The sequence below is a fragment of the Sabethes cyaneus genome, chromosome 1 (assembly GCF_943734655.1).
Source record: "Sabethes cyaneus chromosome 1, idSabCyanKW18_F2, whole genome shotgun sequence".
NCBI lineage: Eukaryota > Metazoa > Arthropoda > Insecta > Diptera > Culicidae > Sabethes > Sabethes cyaneus.
The window spans coordinates 126,513,262-126,534,105 of record NC_071353.1 but is presented as its reverse complement, the minus strand read 5'-3'; the positions used below and the strand labels follow the sequence as shown (position 1 = coordinate 126,534,105).

Here is a 20,844-nt window from a genome sequence, read left to right as displayed (position 1 = left end):
GTTCTCGAGTTATGAGGAAATTTATATTTCGTTTGTATAGGACCCCCCCTCCTAAAGTGGGGAGGGGTCCCAATTCATCATTGAAAAAAAAATTGTCTCCAAAAACACACACATGCCAAATTTGGTTCAATTCGCTTGATTAGTTCTTGAGTTATGAGGAAATTTGTATTTCATTTGTACAGGAGCCCCTCCTCTTAAAGTGGGGAGGGGTCCTAATTCACCATAGAAAATTTTCTTGCTCTCGAAAACCTTCACATGCCAAATTTGGTTGCATTTGCTTGATTAGTTCTCGAGTTATGAGGAAATTTGTATGGAAGTCCCCCCTCTTAAAGAGGAGAGGAGTTATAATTCCTCTTATAAAGAGGGGAGGGGTCTCAATTCACCATAGAATAAATTCTTGTCACCAAAAAAAACACCCACATGCCAAATGTTCTATTTGCTTGATTAGTTCTCGAGTTAGGAGGAAATTTGTATTTCATTTGTACAGGAGCCCCCCCTCTTAGAGTGGGGAGGGGTCCTAATTCACCGTAGAAAATTTTCTTGCCCTCGAAAACCTTCACATGCCAAAGTTGGTTCCATTTGCTTGATTAGTTCTCGAGTTATGAGGAAATTTGTATGGAAGCCCCCCCTCTTAAAGGGGAGAGGAGTTATAATTCCCCTTATAAAGAGGGGAGGGGTCTCAAATTACCCTAGAATAAATTCTTGTCACCGAAAACACCCACATGCCAAATTTGGTTCTATTTGCTTGATTAGTTCTCGAGTTATGCAGAAATTTGTGTTTCATTTGTATGGGAGCCCCCCCTCTTAGTGGGGGGAGGGGTCTCTAACCATCACTAAAACCTTTCCTGGCCCCAAAAACCTCTACATGCAAATTTTCACGCCGATTGGTTCAGTAGTTTTTGATTCTATAAGGAACACAGGACAGACAGACAGACAGACAGAAATCCTTCTTTATAGGTATAGATTATTAATTTGAAGGCAAACAATTTGACATTTTAACTATGAGAAAATGAACTTTTTTTTCTCTCAACTCGAAAAGCTTTTTTGTAAAATTACCAATTACCAATTTGGGGTTAGTTTTCTGGTTTTTTGTCAATGAGTTTCATAGTATTTACAATTGCAAGTTCAAACAATTTGTTCAGATAACGTCAGTGCAGTATTTTACCTTCTGTCGCGAGCAAAATGTTACATGCGTTTGCCGTCGCTTTTTTAGTAGTTTTCTACGTTTGTTATACGAGATATCGAAGTTATGATTTGAAACAAAAGACAAATCATTAACCTGCCACAAAAGACGATCATTAAGACTGTCGCAGTGGCCTTTTAACCCAATGCCCTTCTGGCATACAAAAAAAATATGATTTGAATCTAGAAATCATGCTTTAAATGCCTACCAGGGCATGTATTTTCGTTATCTTTGAAAAAAAAAGTCACTTTTTTAACATGATTTTTTGATGGTTTTCGCCTTCTTGAAGCAGACTTCCTTTCCTACTTCCTTTATTTATCCTGAGAGACTGCAGTAGTCATCAAGGGTACGCTCATATGAATCAATTTGGGACGAATATAAAGTTCTATCTTAAAATAATTGTTTCCTTGAACAAACGCTCATTTATTTCAAGTTGAAAAACAACCATGCGTCTCTCCTTGTTTTGGGTTCGATGTAGGGGCCTTGTTTATCAACTACTAGTCAAGCAAACTTTGCGGAGAGCATTGAACAAGGCGCCTCCATTAATTCCGTTCGAAAAGGGGACGCAAGTTTGCTTTTTTCGGGTGCCCCTTATGACCTGAAATCAAGTCTCGCGGAAACTGCCAATAATAAACAAATAGTTTCGGTTTAATCAGGAGAGAAAGAGTGCAATTTTGCCGACTTTAAACTGACGACACTCGTCACTAGAAAATAGTCTTCGGTAACATATTTTTTTCTTGTTAATTTCTGAACGGAAAACAAAATTCTTGGACAACACTTAGTTATTAGATTATTGGTTGATTTAATGGTGAGTTTTTATCAGTTTTATGCAACTGTTATATCCTTGAATAGGATAGCACGAGACTGACAAAATACAAACAAAACAATTCAACCGTATAAATAACTAATGAATTTTCATTTGCTCCTGGGACTCTTCGGGAAATGTACACGCTATCAAATGTTTGGCCAGCCACTAGAGGTCAACAAAAGGTGATATGACTGAACCGAGTTTGGCCGATTGTTTCCGCCCTATTCAAGCATGGACAAGTTTTTCGTTACGTAACCATCGCTGAGCGTTTGTCTATTCTAGTCCGATTACCTTTATAATTGATTAACCGTTAAGTGAATCGTGTAATAAAATCCCCTACAAAACTAGACCGATATTGCGAAATCTGTCAGGCGACAATTTACACAATGACTAAATATGCGGAGAAGAATTCGTTTCCATCGTACGAATTATGTATATTCGAACCCTTATAATGCAATTCATTCTGTGTCCGCACAAAACACAGAATCAATCGAGGTAGCAAAACTAATCCAGCATTATTTATCCGCCGAAGCACTCCTTCCCCCCTCCGGAACACACTGAACTTTTATAACCGGTTCATTAAAAACCGATGCCGCCCGCTGGCATAACGCTCGCATATCGAGCTCGCGTCAAACTGACATCACGCGTTATAGTGAACGAGATGAAGAACAGCTGTTTTGTAAGTACACAGCCGTGTGAAGTGAGACTGATGATGTCCGGCGTTGTGGCGGTTTTGTCCGTATCCGCATATACCACTGAGTGACCGGTCTGATTCTTTTCCGATACATTGCCGGTGGCGGCGCGGCGACGGCAGCTCGGCGGCGGCAATGGCAGTGATGACGATCTCGTTTTCATTATTGTCGGTGCCGGCGCGCAGTCGTTAGGGAAACCGAAATGAGCAAACACAATCGCTGCATTTCATTGCTATAGCATATAGCATTGGACCTGGACTAGCTGACTGACTGACTGACTGACTAACTAACTAACAAACTGACAGACTTGTGGAGCGTAACAACACATGACCGTATCAGCCGGGGAGCGCAGCGCTGCGGTGAAGCTGGAGGATTGCATCATCACTGAGCTCCGTCCGTCCAGTCCGGGTCCAGAATGGGCTGAATAGATTGTTAGCTGAGATGAGCAGTTTGCGTTACTGCGTTCTCCGGACCGAGCTGGGCTGGACTGGCCAACGAACGTTTGGCACCGGTCGTGTTTGATCATGTTTGCGAGCTTATTAAGTCAATGGCTTTTCGAAACAAATTGGAAAATGGATAGTCGGCTGCGGTAGTGGAAATTGCTTTAGTTACAATATCGAAAGTAAAGTTTTCGTGTGTCACCCTAAAGGGAAACTATGTGCGAATGTAATTCCCGGAGATTCATATTTAATAGTGTGAATTTTATTATCTCGGCGACAAAAACAAAGAGCAATCAAACAAAAAAATAAAATCGTCGCCGCCCAAGCAACAGTGTGAGATTTATTGTACTCTTATAGTGGTCTTCAAAACCAATTTTGGTCTTAAATGCCATCATAAGAGTGTAATAAAACCCAAATTGTTCCTTGGGCGAGGCGAGTGTGTGGTGCGTGTGTGGAATGATAGAATTGGAAGAATAAGAACAAAACTAGACTACCTAATATAAGGGAGAGGCAGTAGTTTAGAGCAGTAAAACATTTAAAATTGTTAGTTTTATGATGCTTTTAATATGGTAAAACCCTGAGTAAATAGATTTATTGCAGTTATTATGAAGAATATGGGAGTTCAATACCGAAATATTTTTTAATGCAAGGCCACATTGCCGTTTTCTAGCACTCCAAATAACAAATGATCAAAACAAACTGTGACCAGCTGGACAGCTGGACAACTGTGAGTTGCAAAAAGCAAGTTATTATTATTCGTGTGTCATACCGGAATGCAACTAGAATGATTTTGCTAGAAATCTAGATCAATCGAAATAACTTTTGCCAACTTTCGTGAACTGATCAATGTTTCCCCCGATGATCAATGTTACCCCGTTTACGGTATTTATTTTGTTGAAATAACTGATTTTCAGAAAATGCATAATTTTGATGGCGTGTTAATGTTAGTCTCTTATCATTCCAATATGTACGATAAAATTTAATTATTTATTATGTATTCTTTCGGATGTATTATTATTACCGCTGTAAATCAGGATGACGTGATAGTAAAACTTAAACTTTTCTACTCACGACTATATATTTTCAAATGAATAAAGCTGTTTGGCTTTGTCGAGCAAACCGAAAAGCTTCATTAGATTTAGGCCATTGCCGTCAAGCAGCGAAAAGCATATATCGGTTTTATTGCTACTTTCAGCAGAGCGTAATAAACCTACTTGAGCTCATGGCCTAACTCTTGAAGAGGTTTTAAAGACCTCCTAAAGAGTGAACCTCTTGTTCGGCAGGGAGTTTTATAGGGGTTATCAAAAGGTTCAAAAGGAGCTCATAGTTTTATTACCGGTTTTTGAAGATGATCATGAAAACCACTAGAAGAACGTAGTAAAACTTTAGTCTTATTTCGGTTTACTACCGGAACGTGCGGGGATTAGAGTTGCAGCCGGTACAAAAATACAATAATAATAAGACAAAGTGTCAATTTTAGGAAAAATGTAAAAATAGTAAAATTTTCGCTTGTAATCACTATATAAAACAAATAAAGCTATGTGTAGCAGAAAGTTGTGTACTTCGATGTTTTCAACTTTATAGAATATCAAAATTATTCAAATCTTTTGAATAATCAAAAGATTTAGTTTTAGCGTTTTAGCAGAATTTTGGATCCCAAATAACAATTCTAAGTTTTATTACGTTCCTATAGTGGTTTTCATGAGGAATTTAATGAAACCGCAAATAAAACTATGAACTCTACCAGATCTTTCTGATGAGCGCTATAAAACTGCCTTCTGACCAAGTGGCCCACTCTTCAGAATGTATTCATAAGCTCAGGAATCAGGTTTTAAGCTCAAGTAGTCGTATCACGCTTTGCTGAAAGCAGCAGTAAAACCGATTAAGCTCTCGCTTCTTGACAGCCACCGCCATAATTTAATAAAGCTCTTCGCTTTTCGCTCTGGTAAAAGCTAAATCAGTTCGTCAGCTGCGTTGACTTGAAAATACATCCGTGAGCAGAAAAGTTGAAGTTTTATTGTCAGATCATTCTGATCGATTTGGTTTATAGCGACCATAATAAAATATCCCATAGAATAATTAATAAATTTTGAGCGATCTTAGTTCATTTGCAGCATATGCGCATTAAATTTTATCGTGCATATTGATATGATAGGTGGATAGAATCAACGTGCCATTGAAATTTTGCAATTTTCGAAAACTGGTTATTTTAACAAAATAAATATATTCAGTTAGTCTATCAACTAGTTTTAACTCTACTTTCAGTTTATATATTTCAGTTGCCACATTTTGCACCTTTTCAGCCTATACGAGTTCAAAATGTGCCATTTTTTACACTAAATCTGTTCGTGGTTCATAACAGGGGGAGGCCAACAGCTGGACGGTTCATCATCAAATTTGGCACACATCACATGAAAAGAAAGGGGTCGTTAGGGGGTGGGGGTAGGACCATAAGGGAATCAGCACACTGAAGGGTTGACAAGAAGAGGAGGGGGTGGGGGTTCAAAACAGGACGGTTCTTCATCAAACTTGGTACACATGTTCCTTGGCATAAGGGAATCAGAACTCAGGTGGTTGACAAAAGAGGGGGGGGGGGGAGTTATAACAGGAAGAGGGTCTTAACAGGGGGAGGTCATAACTCCGAAATACCTGGACAATTCTTCATAAAACTTGGCACAACTGTTTCTTGACATTAGGAAATCAACACTGGGAAATTGACAAAAGGGGGGAATGCCTAACAAGGGGGGGGGAGATCTTAATAAGTAAAAGGGGTTGCGACTGTCTTGCATTTAAACCGATTGCAGTTGTGCAACTGACTTTGAGAAAAAAGAGGGATTACACCGAGGAGGAATATATGGTAAATAAACCTTTCTTTCGTTTCTATTATAGCGATTTTCATCGAGCAAACCGATGCATAATTAGCTACGTGACAGAAGGGGGACCTAACTGGGAAGGAACAGACATGTAGGGGGACGAGGAACGTGAGTATGAATGTATGTTCCGCCATAGCTCCGGAGCTTCTGGACTGTTCTTCATCAAACGTCGTTTGTCAAACACATGTGCTTTGGCATTAAAGAATCAGCACCGGGGGGTTGCCAAAAGAGGGAAGCGGTCTTTCGCCAGGGAGAGAAAGGTTTAAATGGGTAAAGGGGTGCGTTTCTCTTGCATTTGGAACGATAGCAGGTGTAAAAGTTGTTTTAATTTTGAAAGGGGGAATGGGGTGGCCATCAAAATGGGGGAGGTTCAAAAACGTAAAAAGGTTATGTGTTGATTTGCAGGGATTGCCGAGAAGAAGACAGATTAACAAGTAGTTGGGGAACAATGTGAGAGGAACCGACAAAGGGAGTAGACATATTCAAATAAAAAAAGGCTTTGTTTCTTGCATTATGAGAGTTTTCGTTACAATAACAGAAGTACAAGTGATTGAGTGACAAAGGGGCCTCGAGTGAAATCGGGCAATCAGCTAGTATACTATATTAATAAAATCACTATTAAAAGAGTTATTAAAAAAGTTCACGATTTCGAGCATTCAAACCAATGTGCAGAGGTAATGATTAATTCCGCAATGAAATCTTTATAAAATTCAAGTAAAACCAACTGGCCTTAGAATTGTTGCATTGGATATGATCAAACGAGATATTTACCTAATTGTCCTGTTATGAAATTCACAAAATAATCGATTGCGGTTTATGAAACCAATAACCTTCCCTGGATTAGCAGACCAAATCCCATTGGGAGAATTTTTCGCTTAATACCACATGGGAAAATCAAAACCAATTTCGCTAGATCCAATGGGTCCTTGCATAGCCAGACAGTTTGGATTGAATAAATTCGATTTACTTTCCGGCATCGAAATACATTTTCGTCTAAAATTAAATTTTATACAGAAATTTCTTCTGTGCGTGAACACTGCTTAAGCCAAGTGTCTTGTTATTTACCTAGCAGTAGCAGTCAAACTTACGTAACCGTGCTACACACAATGTTTCATCCGCCGAACAGCACCACTTTTCGTACCGCCCGGTGAAAATTCTTCAGATTTATTATAAAATCTGATGGATATACACCAGAACACCCTGACGGAGCCAGACAATTTTACCATCATCGGCTCGGTTGAAGAACATACTCATTTACGTTGCTGAGAAGCGGAACGGTTTTCCTCGGTTCATGTGGTCGGCTTTTCCTTCGCGGCAATGTGTGGAAAAATTGATTTTCCGTTGCGCGTACATTGGAAAATTGTACGCGCTTTAATTTTAGAATCAGGTTTACCTTAGCGCTATACGCTGGCTGGAAGATTTTTGTTGTGGGTACACACATCCCAGGGTTTCAGGAGCCGGAGCAGGAGCGCTCCGGTGCTGTGTCGAATTTCTTCAAGCAAATAGAGCATGAAACGGGGCTTCTCGGATTCTCATTAGCGGAATCTTGCTTATGCTTGTGAAATTAAAGCTTGAAAACAATGTTTGGTTCGGTGCTTGGTCTAATGATTAAAACAATTCAATTAGAGCTTTTGTCGTTATAGCTTTAAGATTGTGTGCAGTGATTGTCCGTAATTGTAGACTAATTGCTGCTGTTTCCTTCCACTCACTCGTGTGCGTCCTTAATCAAATAGCGACGGAAGAAGCCGGTTACATAATGTATATCAAATGATCCCTCTTTTCCCACATATTCACTTAGTTCGCTTTTCGCACAACGAATAGACTGCAGTGGCATGGAAAAACTTTGCCCTTGACAACGGCACCGACTAATGGCGACGACGGCGACGCGACGGTGCTTTTCGGATCTTCCTGGCGGCATCTGTACTTCTGTGTGTGATGGCCACCGAACGCACCGTGCCGTTCCGTCGCATGGAAAATGCCCACTGCGTTTGCCTCTTTTCCCCAGCTGGTTTTTTTTCAGCAACTGTCCTTGTTGGCGTTGTTGACCGACTCACAAGCAGCCCCCGTGGCTCTTCGCTGCGCTCTCGGGCGACCGGCGACGACAGAACGGGGGATATTCAAGCGAGAATTATGGCTCGCTGTCGCATGAATTTTCATCATTAGGTCACCGCCATCCGGCACCAGTCCGACATATCTGAATATCGCTAGGGGGATTAGAGCTTTGCTGGCGGGGCAATAAAAACAGCAGCGGACAAATTCCTTGCAATGAATAATATTATTATTAAGTTCGTGTTGAATGTAAATATCATGTTGATACACCGTTTAGTAAATGGTTTTAGCACAGACTAAAGGACATTGTTGATTCAATTGCTCGGAAAAAGAGCAGTTAGTTAAAGCTTGATCTAATAAATAATAGCGCACCCACTAGTGTCACCGTTGTTAATTTTTCAGTCAATTTTTAATCAAACTATTGGCACCACTTATAGTTTCCTTGTTTTTATTGATTTCTGAATGTATAATATTGAGAAGACAATTCATATTCGTGGAATTGTCAAAATGGATGATTCACGATACTTAAATATGAAAATAGTAACCAATCGAGTTCGACAAGTGGGATCTGGTAAAGACAGAATTTAGCATCAGCAACTTTCTTGTTTAAATCATTAGGTTGAACGATGATTAGGATTCAAATATTCTAAGCTGAAGCTATAACTGGGAATGTACAACAGATTTTGACTAAAATTAAATAAAGAGTAGCTAAGGCATGATTCACAATTTTTTTTATCTTCACGCAATTCAAAATCAATAAAATTCAATTTCGATCACCGACACCGAATTTAATGCGATGGACATGATATTTCATACGAGTCAACTCCTGTACGTCGCTGAGTCATGCTCATTGTAAACACAAAATTGCCTTTAAACGAAATTCATTTGATCAGACTGCATACATATGTGTTGGTACACAGTGCCGACACAATTTTAAACACCATTCACTCTGGAAAGCTGAAAGCCGCTCATAGAAAACAAACAAAAGCAAATCAGATGCGTTTTTTGTTCACGAACCGTTTGAAAATGGAACGGTTTTAAGCTTAAGGGTGGCTTCTACTTTCGAAATATTGAAAAAAGGTTTTTTTTGTTTTCCATAGTTTATTAGGAATTAGTTACTTGAAGGTTAGGGTATGTGATATGATTAAAATATTTGTGAGGTGATCAAAATTGCGACATACATTGTATGTTTGAAGCCGTTTTTGAAAAGTCGTATTTTTTAGTTAGAACATATGCTTCTTGAGAATAAAAATGTTTGGACATGAAACGCTTACAAGTCAAAGGCGTGAAAAACATTTTCCTCAATAAAATGACATCAAGGAATCCAGCATCAGTATGATATATGTATTTTGGTCGAATCGCGGAAGACTGCCTTAATAGTAATACCAACAACGATGACGCTATGATGTGATGGTATGAAACAAGTGGGTGGCTTTTGTGTACGATGATGGGTGGAGTGGAGACACATGCTCCGGCAATTCGATCCCATCAGTCGACAGACAGACACACTATAGCGGAGCATATCATTGCCGGAGCCATCATCATCATCACTGGTAACGGCAACAAAAAAAAAAGAAAATAGTTTCAATCCACCTGTCAATGTTAATGTTGTTTTCTTGTTTGTTGCAAGAGTTTTTTTTTCTAAAACAAAACGCACCTATTACCTACCTACACTATAATGTTTCAATTGTATGATTACCCAGTATAATAACTTAATTCTTGTAGCATGTATGTATACCGGAAATCATATAACAGTAGGCTGTCAACAAAGTCACACTTGAAATTATTAATAAAAATTCAAGAGAAAGGTGTGAAAACAATTTCAGTGCTGTTTAAAACTTACAAAGTATTTATTTTGACTCAATTTGGTATATATTTCAACACAATTTTGCATTAATATTGTTTTAATTTTGTTCATATTTACATATGTGCCAACGCTATTTTCCTTTTCATTTCCTAAGATTTCGAGAAGTTTATCGATTTTCTGATTTGTGTGTAAATTGTATACATTTTTGCATAATTTACTTTCAACTTCTTTTTATCAAAATTCCATTTCAGCATAAAGTTTTTCTCAACTTTGTGCGATGCAATCAATGCGCGATGCTCAATGTTATCATTAACATCGTTTTTTCTTTGTATGGGCTCGTCAGGTCACACTGTCCAGTATTCTGACCATCTGTTATGCTACTCAGATGTTTGCTGTATTTCACACTTCATTTTCTTATTCTATAAATGAGTGACATGTAGGGGAACATCCTTAGGGTTGAACCACTGTCATTTATCTACAAACACTGTGAATCATATCTCATCTCTGTGACGATTGTGATATTCAACGAATGAGTCACTAAAATGCAATCGTCAAGGTAAATTGTAAAAGCAAAGCAAAGCTTTCGACTTAAACGTCTTTCTAAGACTTGATCCTTCATTATCGACAGACTTCGCAGCCGCCTGTTAGAGTACAAGACAATTACGGAGCAACAATTCTACTGACTCTATCTAGCAGCATCGCCCAGCAGAGATTCGAACATACGACGACTGGCTTGTTAGACCAGCATTTTAGCTCGAAGCTAACTGGGCGGTAAAGGTAAATTGTAAAAGTCTTAAAAGGTGCTGTGGTATCATAATAAACACCAGAGGAAAATTTCATTTTGTAACACGTTGGGATGTAATTAGACGAAATGTAACAAAAGTTTCTAACGAGCTGAGATTTTTTCACATATCTTGAACAATATTAAAAAATGTATAATTTTAGATTTTTTAAACACAATTTTTTAAATAAATAGAGCTGCGATATTGCATGGAGATGCATGGCATTTAGTTTTTATCTAGCGTGGAAACGGATAAAATGATTTACTTAGTGTAACAAGGGTAAGTTAACCTATAGTGGACCCTTTACCTATAATGGACCTCGGGTACAGTTTTGGCGTTTAATAGCTTGTGCTTCTCATTTTCGAGGATATATGACCTGAAACAGAAAGTTCAAAACATACCACACAGTTCAGTTTAAAAGATTTTAGCTGAATTTAATGAATAATGCCTTAAAATCGACATTTTCAACAAACTAGGGTCCATTTTATGGTTAACAATGCGAATTGTCGTCATTAGTGGACCCTCTTCATGCAAAATACACTAGAATTCCTATAATGAACCCGGCCGCTATCCTATTGTAAACCAAAAGGTCCATAAAAGAAAAACGGACATTACAATCTGTTTTAAAAAAAGGGTAACATGTAGAGATTTGCAACATAAATTGATATTTTTTCAGGCTCAATCTAAAGTTACTCGTATTGTAAGTGCCATCGGTTGCGTGTTTGGCGTTACCAGTTTAAAATAATTCGTGGAAGAAAACTACTCAAGCACTAACTGGTCCACTAATGGCTAATTTACCCTATTTCCGAGAATATATGATATGAAACAGAAAGTACTTAACATACTACACAGTTCAGTTTATAAAATTTTAGCTGAATTAAATGATTAATACCTTAAAATCGATATTTTCAACAAGTTAGGGTCCATTTTATGGTAAACAATGCGAAATGTTACCATTAGTGGACCATCTTCATGCAAAATACACTAGAATTCCTATAATCGACCCGGTCGCTATCCTATGGTAAACCACAAGGTCCATTTAAGGAAAACGGACATTCCAATCTGTTTTAAAAACTGTGTAAAATATAGTTATTTGCAACATAAACCGTTTGTAGACGGCCTTCGCTTTTGGAGCTCCAAAGCCACATACGAAATTTGTCTTGAATTGACAATATGAGAAATATGTTCAGAACAAATTTCTTGACATGTTGATACTAATATCACAACATTCTGACCAAGCGTTCAAAAGTTATCATATTTTAAAAAGTAAGGCTTCCGAAAAATTCGGAAAAAAATTATGGTGCGAATATTCCCTTTTTTACGTTTGAAGAAAAAGGACATCTAGAACAGAATGTTCGATCTCAAATTTTTCCTATGAGTAATTTACATCCTTTTTTCAATTTTGTGATATATTTGAACTGAAAAAATATTTAGATAGAGCGTTAGGCATGAAAAACTAAGAAGAGAAATTGGACTATTTCATACCTAGCGGTCCTCCAGATAAATATTTTCCCATGAAAATCAACACTCGTGCTTCGAGTGTACTTTCATGATAAAGTAATCATTTGCTCGATCGCATCGTTTTTACGATGTTGCCCGTTAGAGGGTTATCGTTATCAGTTTAAAATAATTCGTGGAAGAAAACTACTCAAGTGCTAGCTGGTCCACTAATGGTTAATTTACCCTAGTTTACTTAGTGACGCTCGAAAATCTAATACAGAAGTCTTCCGAATAAGGTAGTGGGTGGTACTACACTCCCATTGCATTTTCTCAGTTTCCTGTTGATCAATTTTGTTGATTTTTGGTAGTCACGCAGAACGCATTTAAAATAAACAAAAGTTTATAACACTCTTCTAGGTGGATTCACCGACACACTAATAGCACAGACTAACAGACGTAACACTGAAGCCTCATTCTATCGCCAATAAAAACGCTCATTTCAAATGTTCACTTAAGCCAAGACTCAAACAACAGTCGCTGCGCGAGAACGCCGCTCGCTTGCGCTGGCGCTGTTGTCAGATAATATACAAGTAAATTTATAGCATTGCTAAATTTATAGCAAGCTGCTTTGCGTAGCGCGAAGACTGCACCAGGTGATGCTAGTGTGTTTTCCAAGTTTTAGGGGTGTTATTGAAACGATGTTTTGTTAGAAAATTTGTTCGAAGTGTTACGTCTGTTAGTCTGTGCTACTAGTGTGAATATATTCTCTACAGTTTATTAATAAACTGCTTCAAAGACATCACCTGTGACGCAATTTTCACGCAATATCTAACGCTGGAATTCTATATTTTCCTGAGATGCTTATTGAAATAACTTTCTTTTTAATTTTAGAAAAAGATCTAATGCTCAAAATAGGCAAAAATGATGATTTTCAGGACCATAAAAGCCGAGAAGCGGACAACACAAGCACCCAGCAAGAAAATACGAGATTAAAATTTTATGAAAAGAAAAATGTTTTGAACAAAATCGGTGCACAAGCTAGGCACACTATATTAGGCTCGAGTTTACTCTTTCGACTCTACCGCATCAGCGAAGCAGTATTGGGAAAAGTGATGTACGGGGTACTTGTTGATTTAGTTTTTATCTATAATATTGCTGAAGTAAGCTAAATCTTTTGTTTAAACTTTGTTTTAAGGCTGCTAGCTACCCCGTTGGTAACAAAAAGGGCGCTCTTTCGGCTACCAACGGCTTTGCAGCCCTATAGCGTCATAAATACAGAAGATAAAACTATATTTACTTCGGCAATATTGTAGAAAATAACTAGCTAACAAATGTCCCACACATAATTATTTCGAATTCTGCTTAGCTGAAGCGGTATAGTCAAAAGCGTAAAATTAAAGCAAAAATAGCCTTTTAGGCCTGTCGGAGCACTTCTAAATTACGATAGTATTTTATTTAGTAGCTATAAAACAATATTTGAGTGAAATAACAGTGATATCGTGGCTTTTTTGACGACCACAGAGTATAGACAGTTTAGTGGTGTAATTTGCTGAACAACACACTCGACTGGAGATTGAGACCTGTGAGTTCGACTCTCAATCTCGCCAAGTCTATATTTTTGGTCTAATATCAAGAATTTTCAGTTTGCCTGGATCTACATTTTTCGCATTAAGCATCTATTCTTCCCCAACATAAAATAGTGCTAGATAATTGTAGCGTATTTTTGGTATGTACACTTAAGTCGCTTTTTACGCGAAGGATACGTCCCGCGTAAATCAAAACCGCGTGAAAAAAATCCGCGTAAATTCCGAAATTCGCGTAAAAAACCGAAATTTACATTAAAAAAACCGCGTAAATTCCGAAATTCGCGTAAAAAGAACCGCGTAAATTTTAAAATTCGCGTAAAAAAACTGTGGATTTCAACACTACGCGAAAAAATAGACGTTTTGAGCACATCCGCGTAAATTCCGAAAACCGCGTAAATTCCAAAAACCGCATAAATTCCGAAATTCGCGTAAAAAAACGCGTAAATTCCGAAATTCGCGTAAAAAACAGCCTAAAAAGCGATTTCAGTGTATTTTGTGATACCAAAAACAAATATTTTTACCAGTGCTAGAATCGGTGTGTTTTAGAATAGCAATCACCCTCACGCATCCAGTTATTACCGAAATTTTAGACATCTTCAAAATAATATATTATTAACCATTTCTTGATTCGGCTTCACGTTTCTCCGCACTGACAATTATCAAAAAAAGCAAGCATGTTGTGCAAATTCCATTTAATTCTATTGTTTGCAATCGAAACAAACATTCGCTCTTGTCTGCTCTCTCATTCCGCGGCTGCAGACGTCAAGGCATGAAAGTTAATTTACATTAGCGAGTCCGTGACTGCATATGTCGCTTGTTGGCAACATCATGTAGCAAACAAGAAACCTGAGCCTTTTAGCTGGTCTCGAGGTACGACACTGGTCTAACAGTCTCGACTGGGAGAGGTTGTTAGAGTCAACAGAATTGTAGCACTAGCCCACTACAATTGTTCTGCACTCTTACAGCTGACCGCGCAATCTGTCGTATAAAAACAGAAAATCAAGTTCCCAAATCGGAAAGTAGCAAGCGAAAAACACGATCAAAAGTGAAGCTTGTACAATAAATTTCCAAACGACAATATCTTAGTCGGATTACCACTGGTGGGGTCCAAGCTTAGATCGAAGTACAAGTCACTGTAATTAGTTCGGTAGTCTCTTTTAATGTCATTTCGACAGTTTTTACATGTCAAGAAGGTAGGACTACGCAACGGCCACAAGTTTATTCTGCTTCTCTGCTGCAGCAGCCGCAGTCAGAACCACGAGCTTGGTGAATGCAATCGTCGTCCGTGCCCGGAAAGCAAGGCTATCATACAAAAATGTATGGGAAAATTTTAACTTGAAAGTTTCCGTTGATTTTCATTATGTAGTGATTGCTTTTCAAGAAAGCTATAAAATTGCTGCATGTTTCATGAATCGAATGGTATGCGAACGATCTAAATCTGTTCTAAATTGGAAGAGCTATTAGCGTTAAAAATCTTTCATTCTTTCGTAACGCTGGCTTCAATCCAAATTGTGGATAGACACCCTGCGGTAAGACGTAGTTTTACGTCAAAAGTATATTTGTAATTTAAAAGTGTTTGGAGTTTGTTCAAATTTCGTGTACTTGTGCCTGTTTGGAAAATTTCAGATCCATATTTTTTATTTGGCGCTTAGAGTGCACACTTCTGGGATAGAGTGGTCCCAAAAATCATATTTTTTGCCCATGTTTACCAAGTGTTTTTTTAAATCAATAACGTTTAAACCACAGAGCCGATTTTAATAGTTTTGGTATCAGATAGAAGGTATTTTGATGAGCGTTATAGGAAGCAAACTATGTAGAAGTTTATTTTTTTTATAATCGCAGAAACATTCAAAATATTCGTTTTTTCTTGTATTTATAATTTGAAGAAAGCTGAGATTTTTTTTACATAACATATCAGATATTCAAATATGTGAAATTTTTTGAGATGATAAAGTTTTAGACAGTGCAATGAAAACGTATGTCGTTTTGATTATTGCTTACATAGAAATTAATATTTCAAGCTTGACTCTAAATAGATGAATCGTTTAGAGCTATTCCTCAGTACGTATGTCATTTAAGAACAACCTCAAACGCTGACTGTTATTTTAAGATGTTTCGTTGTGGTTTCCGTAATAATTATATTTTGAGACATACTGTAGATATGTGATATTTTAGATGATAACTATGAAATCTATGTGAAGAAATTTCAACATTTTCAAGCAAATCCCAAGTTTGCGGAGTGCGGAAAGACATCACTTGTGTGGTTTTTTGTAGAATCGACTAAAATTGAAATATTTGGCAAGATATTTATAAGGGATGGATCATCCCTTGTTATACGAGTAGTACCTTAACTCTGTCAGTACGAATTAATAAATATCCAGAACAAAATAGGTCAATCAAAACAAAGAAACTGAACAGAGACAAAAACACGCCTGGCATGCCCGATTTGCGGGTCGTTCGAGGTTAAAAAGTTTTCTGTTTCCTTCACGAGCATAACATAAATTATTGTTGAACGAATTTTAAAGCTATCACAATTCGAATTGGTGCTGTAAATCTGCATAACTTTTCTTCTGTCGGAGAACAGCAAACGGCTCGATGTGGGGAGAAAGATGCTCTCGGCTTGTATCACACAGTTACCAAGCGCGGCGGCACCCAGAGAAAGGGAACGCGCGCGCGAAAAGGCACTGGAACTGGTGGAGGCGTGCTAGTCCATGTGCAGTGTGTGTTTATGCTACATAGGAAACATCTGGTATACACTATTCAGAGGAATATGTATGTCGAAAAGTACAGAGCCGAAAACAGAAAAATGGAGAATATAAAGCTGTGTACTAAAAATATCACGCTTTTGTGTTGGGTCTTGCGGTTTTCTTTTTCACGGGGTCCGATTCTATTGACTGCACGGGGCTTGCTGGCTGGCTGGCTAGCTAGCAGACTGACTGACACACAGCGTCGTCATATTCTTCGGAATTGCCCGGCAGCAGTCATGCACGCGCGGCTATGGCGCCGAGCCGTGATGGCGAGGAAATTAGGGATTGATTGGTTTTGATCGGTTTCAATCGAAACTCGGGGAGAGCGCGACTCCAATCCAATGCAGATCGGAGCAAATGGGAAGAAAATGTGTGCTACACCGCAATGGATGGAGTTTACTCTCCAGCAAAATTTCATCTGCATGATGGTGTAAAAGTCAGTCCTTTTTCGATTATCTGATGGAACAAAGCAAAACAAAATATCAGATTACACAATCACAATATTTTTGCCTTATGGTGAATAGAAGATAGTGCTTTGAAAGGTTTTGCTTTTGTTCGCTGTGTTTTGTTTAATTCATGAGATGAATAATTTCGATATATCTTTAAATTATTATATGCCATAAATTGTACATATTCTACATCGTCTGCATATTTTGTTATTTTTCTGCAATACTTGATGTTATTTGGTCACTTTTTCATATTGTTGCTACGCTGTAATGTACCGCAACCTAATTGTTTACAGAAATAAGGAAGCCTTTCATTTCATTTAATTTTAATATTTAATACTCGTCTAAACTTAACGAGTATTCTTAAGTGTGTCATTCAGATGACTCGATTCAATAGAATATTTAAAAAATAACGAACACAGCAACGCTCATCTTTATGTATGCTTCGTCAATTATCGATTTACTATTATAATACGAAACAAGAAATTACCTCTGTTATCTCCGAGTTGACCTTTAGCATAAACGATTTAGCAGCGTTGAATCGTTAGGACCTCAAACGAATGAGCAAAGTAAAAACGTACATAATCGGATCGGATGGGGCTGGCGGCGGCGGCGGCGGCGATGGTAGTGGTGGTGATGGTGTTGACAGGCACTGGGAGCCAGGCAGGCAGGCAGAACGGAGCCAGCGAGGAGAAGGGGAGACTTTCGCATCGCAGGCAAACTTTCGCTTCCGATCTTCTTTGTGTGTTCTTCGGGGGTGACACTGGCTCAATTTCGTCGAATTTTCATTTATATTTTTCTTCTCTTTCATCACATCGAAGGTACCGCGGCGTACTGTTGCGCTTTCAGCTTCTCCCAATTTTTCAAACAAAGGAAAATAAAAATGCACAAACACCATACAAGCTCTCGTTCTCGGATCCCGCTGTCGCGGTTGTTCAGTTGTTTCCTTCCGTTGTCGTCGCTGATGGAAAGATGTTTCACTGCTTTTTTCTAAACTCTTGATTTTTGTTCCATATTTTGAAAAGCACAAATAGTTTGGTCACGTTACACATCGACTGGGCGACCAGTGTCTGCTGACAAAGAAAAGGAAAGTTTTCGTTCAGCTCGGTTTTTCTTCTCCATGTGGTGAAATGGAGTCTGACTGCCAGTAGGGAAAATGCAACTCTTCCAGAAGAAGAAAAACACAAGTGGGACACCGAGGCAGTTGCCGGGATGTAGGGAAAAAACACAACCGGAACGGAACACGGATCACAACCGACTGCGACCAGTTGGCGGTGACACTCGACAAGACTGCTTCGACGCCACTAGCCTGCCATCCACGTTTCGTGACTCCCCCGCATGGTGAACAGTCACGTTCTGGTACGCTCGTACTTACCCTGCACTACTCTCCCGAAAAATATCGCAGACACATTCAACACTCGCGCCAACTCTCAACAAAATGCTCTCCAGTTTGAGTCAGCGAAGGGCAAACTATCGTGCCGAAGCGATCGGTCGAAGCAGCAATATAAGCACGGCGTTGGGAGAGTGAATGAGTCAGCGTTAGGGAGCGCTCACTGAAATAAGACACTGCTAGGCAAACATTGCGGGCCGCAGCTTCTACTGCACGGCACATCCACCCGCGCATAGCGGTTACCGCCGTCCGACCGACCGACCGACCGCTGCCATCATAATATATCCGTACCGATCCAGAAGTCGGTCCGGGTGGTTGGTGGATGGAAGTAACACTGGAACCATGAAACGCTCCACTTCGCGTTTCTTCTAGATTTGTTGCCTTGAAGGCGCTCGTTCTTTCAATCGAAGACTTGGCTTGCACCAGAGGCAGTCGCTTCATCGCTTCATAGTGGGCAACAGGAGGAGATGCGATGCAATTTAATCGCTTTGATTTGTCAAAAGTTGTTTTTTTTTCATTTCACTAGTCCTAATGTTTAACTTTTATAATTTGCCATTTTTTACGGCTCACAACGCACAGTGCACAGTGGTTTGATTGCTCTGGAATCGTGAACTTTTTTAATAACTCTTTTCATAGTGTTTTTTCAATATGGCGTCTTCGGAAGAATGTCTGTATATCAATAGACGCAACGACTGGGGGTTAGTATTACTTCGGAACTCAAACACAGGTGGCGCTGTGAAATTTAACTTTCTAATTTGATGAAATAGAGCTATGGTATGTTCCAGATAGTTTTAGATAATCTTATTATGAAGCTTCTTGCTGAAAACATTATTCCTCTAAGTATCACAGTTTTTGAGATATTAGGCGTCTTTCATGACGGACCCCCAAAAATCGGAGTTTTCACTGTAGCTTCAAAACTATGTGATTTAGAGAAAAATAATATTCTGCAAACATTTGCATCTTTTAAAATCACACACTTTTGCAGAAGAACGGGAACATGTATCTTCTATACAGAGCGAGTTAATGAACGATTTAGGAAAAAATTAGCCAGATTTCGTACTGCTATACAATAAAAAGTTAGAAAAACTGACGATTGAGATATAAATAAAGTGAAAGCACATTCAAAACTGATCTTAAAATATCATTTGTCTCTTTTAGTATCTTCATCATTTAATTTGCATTTCCAAAAAGTGTTACTCAGTCTTTTGGAGACATATATCATAATGTTTACATAATGTAGGGCGATGGGATCCCTGTTAGCAGCAAGGTACGATGCTAATGTAGCAAGCCAGTCATTGTTTGTACTAATCTCCGCTGTGCGATACTGCTAGAGTTTAATAGGATCATTACATTGCCCATAAATGGAAGACAGTCACATATGCAAAAACGTGCAACTTTGAAAAACGCTGTTGAAACCGCGACAATTTTTCTTTAATAATGAATGCCAAAGTTACTGATATGCGTTTATTTGTGCTTGAATAAGCAAGATTAAACGCATTACAGTCACTGTTCACAGCATGCCTTGATCCTTGCGTTCCGGTGACTCGGCAGTATTTTCAAGACCACGTGCTCGTTCAATTCAATTGTTCAAAATGTCCATTTTGACTCAAACCTCTTCCTGGCCTTATTTCTCCTTTTATGTGCAATAAGTTATCTTGAGTGCATAATGGGGTCGCATGATGGGGTTTGTTCGACTCAGAAGCTGGTCGCTTTCCTGTGTGTCGGAAACACTCCCAGCACGCGTCCGAGTATGACCAATGCGATCCTGGACACTATATATGACAACAAATGAACTATTTCGAACTAGTTTTGCAATTTCGAGTACTGACTTAGAGATGTCACATGTTGTATTTTAGTTAAATGGAGAAACTGTTCCCCGTAGAGTTATCCGGAACATTCGTCGGAACACATAGTCTAGATGTGGCCAATGACGTCTTGAACACTTTATACAACTACCAATAGTTTAAATTTGCAGTCTTTGTACTTATAGGTGTCACATAAGTACACATAAGTAGATGAGTTTGTTGTGATTCAAGGTGCTTCTATGTTCAAGTTCCATATATTCCGGAAATTGTTCCCACTATAACTTCGGAACCGTACATCCGATTCAAATTTTCCTCAATAGTGTTCTTTTAGGCCATAAAATCTTCCGTTTGGTAGTTGTTGCAGTCGAATCGGTCCAGGCATTTCCAAAAAACAGATGCTTATTGATATATTTTTACTACTGTGACTGTTATGCGTTTATTTGTAATATGGGACTGACATAGTTTGATATTTTTTTCAACATTTTGGGTACATAGATCACTTTTTTGTTTGAAATATTGAAAGAATAGTTAATTTAAAGATGATTCCCAGGTTTATCTCAAAAGAGGTGAAAAGTCAGATGGGACTGATGGGCTAGAAGTTTCATTGGTTGGTTCAGCAGAGAGGAAGCATATGTAAAGGGTGTCCCACATCAAATTGCACCACGGAAGGAACGCCGTAGAAAATTACCTAATCGACCGAACCTTTTCAAACTTTCAGACAATAAAATGTAATCCATTAGTAAACTTTTGGCATGTTTATTTTATTCAACTTGAATACCATAACCGTATGCTCGCA

At 38.6% G+C, this 20,844-nt stretch overlaps 1 protein-coding gene across 1 annotated transcript in view; it reads left to right on the top strand.

Annotated features, from left to right (window-relative positions):
• LOC128746204 (chaoptin) overlaps positions 1–20,844 on the top strand; it is a 140,543-nt gene that overhangs the window by 47,202 nt on the left and 72,497 nt on the right. The gene's annotated exons all lie outside the window — the stretch shown is intronic.